This window comes from Nicotiana tomentosiformis, chromosome 7 (genome assembly GCF_000390325.3).
Source record: "Nicotiana tomentosiformis chromosome 7, ASM39032v3, whole genome shotgun sequence".
In the NCBI taxonomy this organism is placed as follows: Eukaryota; Viridiplantae; Streptophyta; class Magnoliopsida; order Solanales; family Solanaceae; genus Nicotiana; species Nicotiana tomentosiformis.
The window spans coordinates 72,842,145-72,852,230 of NC_090818.1; positions in this window are offsets into that span (position 1 = coordinate 72,842,145).

Below are 10,086 nucleotides of genomic sequence, written 5' to 3' on the forward strand. Positions count from 1 at the left end.
CATCTGTGCTTTCGCTTTAGCGATCCTCAAGCGTATCTGCGCACGCCCACTTGCGCATTTGTGCCCGCTTCTATGACCCCAGGCCTTTTGGCCAACTTTGCTTCTGCGCTTACCTTGACGTTTGTGCGGCATCGCACCTGCGGCCCTTTTTCCGCAGGTGCGATTACACCAAAACTCAGGCCTTTCAGCAATACAACAAAACACCAAGTTGATTCGTTGACCACCCGAAAGCACCCCGAGGCCCTCCGGACCTTAACCAAATATACCAACATGTCCCAAAACACATTACAAACTTAGTTGAGGCCTCGAATCTTGCCAAACAACATCAAAATTATGAATCACTCTTCAATTCAAACTTAATGAACTTTGAAATTTCAAACATCAATAATCCATGCCGAAACCTATCAAGTCATGCCCGATTGACCTCAAATTTTGCACACAAGTCATAATTGACATTACAGACCTACTCCAACTTCCGGAAATGGAATCCGACCCCGATATAAAAATGTCCACTCCCGGTCAAACTTTCAAAAACCTTCAAATTCCAACTTTCGCCAAATGACCTATGGGCCTCCAAATCCACATCCGGACGTGCTCCCAACACCAAAATCACCATACGGAGCTATTCCTAGACTCAGAATCCCAAACAGACATCAATAACATTGAAATTCACTTCAACCCAAATTTAGGAAATTCTTCCAAAAATGCCAACAAACGCTCCCGAGTCATCCAAAACATGCTCCAGACATATGCCTAAGTCCAAAATCATCATACAAACCTGTTGGAACCTTAAAATCCTGATTCCGACGTCGTTTACTCAAAAATCAACCCTGAGCCAACTCCTCCAACTTAAAGCTTCTCAAATTAGAATTTTCTCTCCAAATCAACTCCGAACTTCCCGAATTTCAATTTTGACCACATGTACAAGTCATAATACCTGAAGTGAAGATACACAAGGCCTCAAACCGCTGAATGACATGTTAGAGCTCAAAACGACCGGCTGTGTCGTTACAGTTGTGACTGCATCCTAGTTCATAGTAATGCATTACAAAGGTTTTTCCCTAAGGTTATGACCGAACCCTTTTAGGTTGCCTACATATCAAAAATGGAATCAGGTTGGAATGTAGTTTGGGGATGATAATAAAATATGATAAAGATGATCGAGCCTGACTCAGGCAGCCTACATATGCAAATGGAATCAGGTCAAGATGTAGTTCAATTACAATAGATGCAAAATGATGGGATTAAGAATGAAATGGCTGAGTCTGACTCAGACTGCCTACATATCCATATGGAATCAGGCCAGAATATAGTTTAATTACAAAAGATGATTGAATCCGATAAAGATTGCCTACGCATTCATTTCTGGGGAAATCAAGTCGCCGTAGTTCCAGAGTAACATACAAAAATAATGTTTGGATTTTATTTTACAAAAGAAAGGAGGGGGAGAAATCGAACCCTACGTGGGTTGCTTACGTATCCCTCCGTTGGAAGTCAGGTTGAACATAGTTCTGCTATAGTAAAAACCTAAGTCTATTTGTTTTCAAACATAGAGTCTAATGATTGCGTCTGAGTTGATAGGCTTCATTGATTCTTCCGTCCATTTCTGCCAGGATTAGAGCTCCACCCGACAATACTCGGTGAACCACATAAGGACGTTGCCAGTTTGGTGGGAACTTTCCTTTGGCTTCTTCAGGACTAACTGCCCTGGTGTGAACTGGCGAGGCTTCATCCTTTTCTTAAATGCACTACCCATCATGTTCTAATATAGCTGACCATGGCATACTGCATCCATTCTCTTCTTATCGATGAGCATGAGTTGGTCTTGTCTGACCCATATCCATTCTGCATCGTCCAACTTGGCCTCTCGAATGTCCCTTAGAGATGGTATCTCGACCTCTACGGGTATCACAACTTCAGTGTCGTATACTACCATGTACGGCATTGCACCAGTGGATGTTCTCATGGTGGTCCAATAACCCAGTAAGGCGAAGGATGTTCTCATGTCATTGCTTGTGATTGTCCAATATCTTTTGCAGAATCCTCTTGATATTCTTGTTGGTTGCCTCGACTGCCTTGTTCATTTGTGGAATGTAGGTTGTGGAGTTGTGGTGGACGATCCCAAACTTCATGCAGATTTCTCTCATGAGGTCGCTATTGAGGTTAGCGGCATTGTCAGTGATAATCTATTCTGGTATCCCAAATTTGCACACGATGTTGTTTCGGACGAAATCCACTACTACCTTATTTGTGAAGACCTTATAGGTAGATGCTTCGACCCATTTAGTGAAGTATTTGATAGCTACCAAGATGAAGCGATGCACATTTGACACAATGGGCTCCACCGGTCTAATCACGTCCATGTCCCAAGCGGTGACCGGCCAGGGTGAACCCATCACATTCAACTCATTTTGGCGGAACCCAGATGAAATCCTCATGAACCTGGCACTGGTGACACTTCTGTACGTAGCTCATACTATCGCTTTCCATAGTCATCCAAAAGTATCTGGCTCTCAAGATCTTCCTGGTTAACGTGAACCCGTTCTTGTAGGGTCCACACGTTCCTACATGTATTTCTTTCAATAACCTAGGTGCCTCGGCAGTATGTACACATCTCAACAAACCCAAGTGTGGGGTCCTCCTTTATAGGACTTCCCCGTTAAGGAAGAAGTGATTCACCAATCTCCTGAGTGTTCGCTTCTGACTATTACTAGCATTCTCCAGGTACTCCCTAGTTGCAAGGAGTTTCATGATTTCATGATACCATGGTTTACCATATGGCTCTTCATCTACATGGAAGCAATAGGAATATTGATCCCTGATCTATACCTCGATAGGGTCAATGTAGTTCTTGTCTGGATGCTGAATCACTGATGATAGAGTTGCAAGGGTGTCAGCAAACTCGTTCTAAATCCTTGGGATGTGCTTGAACTCAATCATTGTAAACTTCTTGCATAGCTCTTTTATGCAGTGTAGGTATGGAAAGATCTTGAGATTTTTGGTGGACCCTTCTCCTTGGACCTGGTGTATCAACAGATCAGAATCTGCTATGACAAAAAGCTTTTTGACGTTCATGTCGACTGCCATTCTAATCCCAAGGATGCACGCTTCGTATTCAGCCATATTATTGGTACTGGGGAATCTTATCTTTGATGATGCTGGATAGTGCTTTCCAGATTCCGAAATTAGGATTGCCCCAATTTCAACTCCTTTAAAGTTTGCTGCTCCATCAAAAAATATTCTCTATCCAGGGTATGACTCTGCAATATCTTCTCCGGCAAACAATACATCTTCGTCGGGAAAATATGTAGTGACTAGCTCGTAATCCCCGTCCACTGGATTCTCTACGAGGTGGTCGGCTAAAGCTTTCCCCTTGATACCCTTATGAGTTATGTACACAATGTCAAATTCGCCGAGGAGAATTAGCCATTTAGCTAGCTTTTCCGGTTGGCATAGGCTTCTAGAATATGTACTTGAGCGGGTCGAGCCGAGATATGATATGCGTAGTGTATGTTGACATTTAATGCCTTATTTTCTGATTGATCCAGATCAGGACGTAGCATGTGCGTTCTATCAAAGTGTATTTTGCCTCGCATGGCGTGAACTTCTTACTTAAGTAGTAGATGACCTGCTCCTTTCTCCCAATAGTGTCATGCTGTCCCAACACACAGCCGAAGGCTTTATCCAAGACTGACAGATATAGTAACAATGGCTTCCTGGGCTCGGGGAGAACCATCACTGGTGGATTTGACAAATATTCCTTAATTCTATCGAACGCTTTCTGGCACTCTTTTTTGCCCATTTTGTGGCAACATCTTTTTTCTGCAACTAGAAAATGGGTTCACAGATTACCGTAGACTGGGCTATGAAACGACTGATGGAATTTGGTCTGCCCAAGAAACTCATCACATCTTTCTTTCTCTTGGGTGGTGGAAATTCCTGAATAGCCTTGTTTTTTATGGGTCCAGTTATATCTCTTTCCTGCTTACAATGAAGCCCAACATTTTTCTAGCAAGGACCCCAAATGCGCATTTTGCCGGGTTTAATTTCAAGTTGTACCTCTACAGGTGCTCAAAATATTTCGTCAAATCGTCCAAATGCTCTGAACCCTTTCAAGACTTAATGATGACATCATCCACATATACTTCGATCTCCTTATGAATCATGTCATGGAAAAGGGTCGTCATGGCCCTGATGTAGGTGGCATCAGCATTCTTTAGACCGAATGACATGATTCTATAGCAGTAAACTCCCCAAGGTGTGGTGAAGGCTGTTGTTTCTGCATCTTCTTCATGCATCAAGATCTGGCGGTATCCGGCGAAACAATCCACGAACGACTGTAGTTCATGCTTCGTGCAATTGTCGATGAGGATATGGATATTTGGTAGAAAGAAGTCATCCTTTGGACTAGCTTGTTGAGATCTCAGTAATCTACGCATATTCTGATGGTCCCATCATTCTTGGGTACTAGAAAAATATTTTCCAACCAGCTGGGATAGTCGGCGTCCTTTACCACATTCGCCTCTATCTGCTTGGTCACTTCCTCCTTTATCCTCACACTCAAATGAGGGTTGAATTTTATGGATTTCTGCTTGACCGGCGGTCGGGTAGGATCGGTGGGCAGTCGATGCGAAACAATGTCTGTTCTTAATCCCGACATGTCATCATATGACCATGCGAATACATCGATGTACTGTCGGAGGAGATCAACTAGGTTTTCCTTCTACTGAGCTTCTAGATGAATGCTGGTTCTGGTTTCTTTCACGTCTTCTTCTCTTACGAGATTGACCACTTCCCTTTCTTCGAGGTTGTGCATTTTATCACTCTCCAGTTGTTTGATCTCTTGTGGGAGATTATCTGGCATCATACTCTCGTCATACTCCTCGTAATATGGGTCATTTTGCTTGGCTGTTTCGTTACATGTTACAATCGCAGAACGCGTGTTTTTATCATTTTGATTACTAAAAAGAAAAACTACGTAAAATTGAAGTGGTAAATAAAGTTGCAATATTTTAAGAAAATAATTCTATTTATTTCATAAAAAGACGAATGTCTAGGTGTCCAAAAGAGGCAAATGACAATAAGGTACATACATGGTGCATGCCTCATTTGACCGTGCGCTTTTCAAAAAAGAAAACTTTTACAGTTCCACACTACCAAGACTTCCGGCGAACCAAAGCTGGACTGGCGGTCCAATTATGCAGCTCCTCCCCTAGTTCGGCATTCTTGATGGTCGGTCTTGATGTTAGTCCCTTCACAAAATTCTTCCATCATATTCACAAACAGCCTTCCCATTCCATTGATGATGTCATCCTCTGGTGCTGAACTCTGGCCCGCACCCGAAATATGCTCTAGCATAAAAACCCTTTTCTCAGAGCTAACATTATGAGCTTTCCCCATTGGAGGCTAATATCCTATCTCGGCCCTTCCTTTCTACCCACTAAGTTCAATTGGCTCTATGATCCCATCAGATCTGGCTCCTAACCCCTATTCGTGGTCTGTATCCATATTTCATCATCTCCTTCATAGCCGTCTTCGATCTATATGGCAACTGCATCCCCAAGTTTTGTTCAGTCTCTTCTATTTCGGTAGTCTGCATGATTTTCACTACATGGAAAAAAGCTCTGTCTAGCCATGTACCACGATCTTCTGACATCTCCACTCAAATTTCATTCACTGGTGTAAAGTGGATGGGACGGCCCCTGACATGTGTATCCAGGGCATTCCTAGCAGCAAGTTATATGAAGAAGAGATATCAATTACTTGAAACAATATGGGAAATTCAACCGGCCCGATGTGCAAAGACAAATAAATTTCTCCGATAACATCCTTCTGTGAACCATCAAAATCCCTTACCCTCACGTGGCTTTCCTTGACTTCCCTCATCGACCAGCACTCAGGACATCACTTTGTCCGCGCATTTGACAGTGATATGATAGGCGTTGTTATGACTTACCCCTTCAACAGGAAGTTCGTCTCTTCTAAAAGTGATCATATTTGCTTCGAACATTTTCCCAATTGTTGCGGTCAACGCCTCACTGGTGGTGTTGCTTGGCATACTTACCACACTTAGTACTTTCATCAAGGCATCCTTATGATTGTCAGAACTCATTAGCAAGTCCATGATTGATATTTGCAATGGAGTTTTCTTCAGCTGCTCCTCCATGGAGTACTCTTTGGTCGACATTCTCTTCCAGAACTCTGCGGCTTCTGGGTCTGTTATGTTCTTTCTTTGAATATTCTCTATTCTGAAATTCCCTCGATTTGCATTTTTAGTAGCGTAGCATCTCCCCGACCTAGTCATATCATGGGCTACTGCAGAGTCCGTCATCTTGGCCTTCCCCTTTTGCTAGTACATTCAAGGGACAGTTTTGTATTCCGACAATCTTCATCCTGTGTAGCAACGACGGGTTTTCATTGATAAGTCTGAACAGTCACCGTAGGCCTCACTTGCACTGTAAGCATCAGATCCCTTTGAGTCGGAATCCTTGCTGCTTCTACATTTCCTATTATGACAATCGTTCCTTTCAGATCATATTCTTCGTCCAACGTGATCATGTTAACCCCCTGGTTTCGTTGATTAGGCAGCAGATTGTGATTCACATTGGGTAGAGTGGGAGTGCACTAAATGGCTCCACTCTTGATCAGTCTTTCAATATTATTTTTAAGCTTAAAACAATCTTCAATATCATGCCCGAGCACGTTGGAATGGTACACGCACCTTTTACTTGCATCAAAATACTTAGAGGGATACTCAGGAACCCTTCCTTCCACTGGATGTATCAATCCTGCTCTTCTCAATCTCTCGAACAATTGGGCCATAGGCTCAGCGATCGGGGTATAATTTTTCGTACCCCTCTCTTCAAAATTGGGACGAGGGTATGGTGCATAAGTGGGTTGGTTTTGATCGGTAGTAGTTTGTATAAGAGTATATGGTCATTGTGCGTTTGGGTTGTTGTGAGCTGGAGGAGGGTTGTATTGAGGTTGGGGGTGGTAATATGGCTCGGTGTTATAGATTGGAGCATAAGCGGGTGGTGGTGAATGGTTGTTTGGGGAATAGGAAGTGTTTCCATCACGTAGGTTGGGTTGATAGTAAGGGATGACTCCTGAGACTTCTTCTTTCTTTTTCTTTCCGCTACTGATCGACCCTGACTAGATTGCCTTGCTGGCCGCTTGCAGTGCAACCATGGACTGTACTTTACCAGATTTTATACCCTCTTCTAAGAAATCTCCCATCTTTACCATCTCAACAAACCCAAGTGTGGGGTCCTCCTTTATAGGACTTCCCCGTTAAGGAAGAAGTGATTCACCAATCTCTTGAGGGTTCGCTTCTGACTATTACTAGCATTCTCCAGGTACTCCCTAGTTGCAAGGAGTTTCATGATTTCATGATACCATGGTTTACCATATGGCTCTTCATCTACATGTAAGCAATAGGAATATTGATCCCTGATCTATACCTCGATAGGGTCAATGTAGTTCTTGTCTGGATGTTGAATCACTGATGATAGAGTTGCAAGGGTGTCAGCAAACTCGTTCTAAATCCTTGGGATGTGCTTGAACTCAATCTTTGTGAACTTCTTGCATAGCTCTTTTATGCAGTGCAGGTATGGAAAGATCTTGAGATTTTTGGTGGACCCTTCTCCTTGGATCTGGTGTATCAACAGATCAGAATCTGCTATGACAAAAAGCTTTTTGACGTTCATGTCGACTGCCATTCTAATCCCAAAGATGCACGCTTCGTATTCAGCCATATTATTAGTACTGGGGAATCTTATCTTTGCTGATGCTGGATAGTGCTGTCCAGATTCCGAAATTAGGATTTCCCCAATTTCAACTCCTTTAAAGTTTGCTGCTCCATCAAAAAATATTCTCTATCCAGGGTATGACTCTGCAATATCTTCTCCGGCAAACAATACATCTTCGTCGGGAAAATATGTAGTGACTAGCTCGTAATCCCCGTCCACTGGATTCTCTGCGAGGTGGTCGGCTAAAGCTTTCCCCTTGATACCCTTATGAGTTATGTACACAATGTCAAATTCGCCGAGGAGAATTAGCCATTTAGCTAGCTTTCCGGTTGGCATAGGCTTCTAGAATATGTACTTGAGCGGGTCGAGCCGAGATATGATATGCGTAGTGTATGTTGACATTTAATGCCTTATTTTCTGATTGATCCAGATCAGGACGTAGCATGTGCGTTCTATCAAAGTGTATTTTGCCTCGCATGGCGTGAACTTCTTACTTAAGTAGTAGATGACCTGCTCCTTTCTCCCAATAGTGTCATGCTGTCCCAACACACAGCCGAAGGCTTTATCCAAGACTGACAGATATAGTAACAATGGCTTCCTGGGCTCGGGGAGAACCATCACTGGTGGATTTGACAAATATTCCTTAATTCTATCGAACGCTTTCTGGCACTCTTTTTTGCCCATTTTTTGGCAACATCTTTTTTCTGCAACTAGAAAATGGGTTCACAGATTACCGTAGACTGGGCTATGAAACGACTGATGGAATTTGGTCTGCCCAAGAAACTCATCACATCTTTCTTTCTCTTGGGTGGTGGAAATTCCTGAATAGCCTTGTTTTTTATGGGTCCAGTTATATCTCTTTCCTGCTTACAATGAAGCCCAACATTTTTCCAGCAAGGACCCCAAATGCACATTTTGCCGGGTTTAATTTCAAGTTGTACCTCTACAGGTGCTCAAAATATTTCGTCAAATCGTCCAAATGCTCTGAACCCTTTCAAGACTTAATGATGACATCATCCACATATACTTCGATCTCCTTATGAATCATGTCGTGGAAAAGGGTCGTCATGGCCCTGATGTAGGTGGCATCAGCATTCTTTAGACCGAATGACATGATTCTATAGCAGTAAACTCCCCAAGGTATGGTGAAGGCTGTTGTTTCTGCATCTTCTTCATGCATCAAGATCTGGCGGTATCCGGTGAAACAATCCACGAACGACTGTAGTTCATGCTTCGTGCAATTGTCGATGAGGATGTGGATATTTGGTAGAAAGAAGTCGTCCTTTGGACTAGCTTGTTGAGATCTCAGTAATCTACGCATATTCTGATGTTCCCATCATTCTTGGGTACTGGAAAAATATTTTCCAACCAGCAGGGATAGTCGGCGTCCTTTACCACATTCGCCTCTATCTGCTTGGTCACTTCCTCCTTTATCCTCACACTCAAATGAGGGTTGAATTTTATGGATTTCTGCTTGACCGGCGGTCAGGTAGGATCGATGGCAGTCGATGCGAAACAATGTCTGTTCTTAATCCCGACATGTCATCATATGACCATGTGAATACATCGATGTACTGTCGGAGGAGATCAACTAGGTTTTCCTTCTACTGAGCTTCTAGATGAATGCTGGTTCTGGTTTCTTTCACGTCTTCTTCTCTTACGAGATTGACCACTTCCCTTTCTTCGAGGTTGTGCATTTTATCACTCTCCAGTTGTTTGATCTCTTGTGGGAGATTATCTGGCATCATACTCTCGTCATACTCCTCGTAATTTTGGTCATTTTGCTTGGCTGTTTCGTTACATGTTACAATCGCAGAACGCGTGTTTTTATCATTTTGATTACTAAAAAGAAAAACTATGAAAAAATGAAGCGGTAAATAAAGTTGCAATATTTTAAGAAAATGATTCTATTTATTTCATCAAAAGACGAATGTCTAGGTGTCCAAAAGAGGCAAATGATAATAAGGTACATACATGGTGCATGCCACATTTGACCGTGTGCTTTTCAAAAAAGAAAACTTTTACAGTTCCACACTACCAAGACTTCCGGCGAACCAAAGCTGGACTGGCAGTCCAATTATGCAGCTCCTCCCCTAGTTCGGCATTCTTGATGGTCGGTCTTGATGTTAGTCCCTTCAAAAAATTCTTCCATCATATTCACAAACAGCCTTCCCATTCCATTGATGATGTCATCCTCTGGTGCTGAACTCTGGCCCGCACCCGAAATATGCTCTAGCATAAAAACCCTTTTCCCAGAGCTAACAGTATGAGCTTTCCCCACTGGAGGCTAATATCCTATCTCGGCCCTCCTTTCTGCCCACTAAGTTCAATTGGCTCT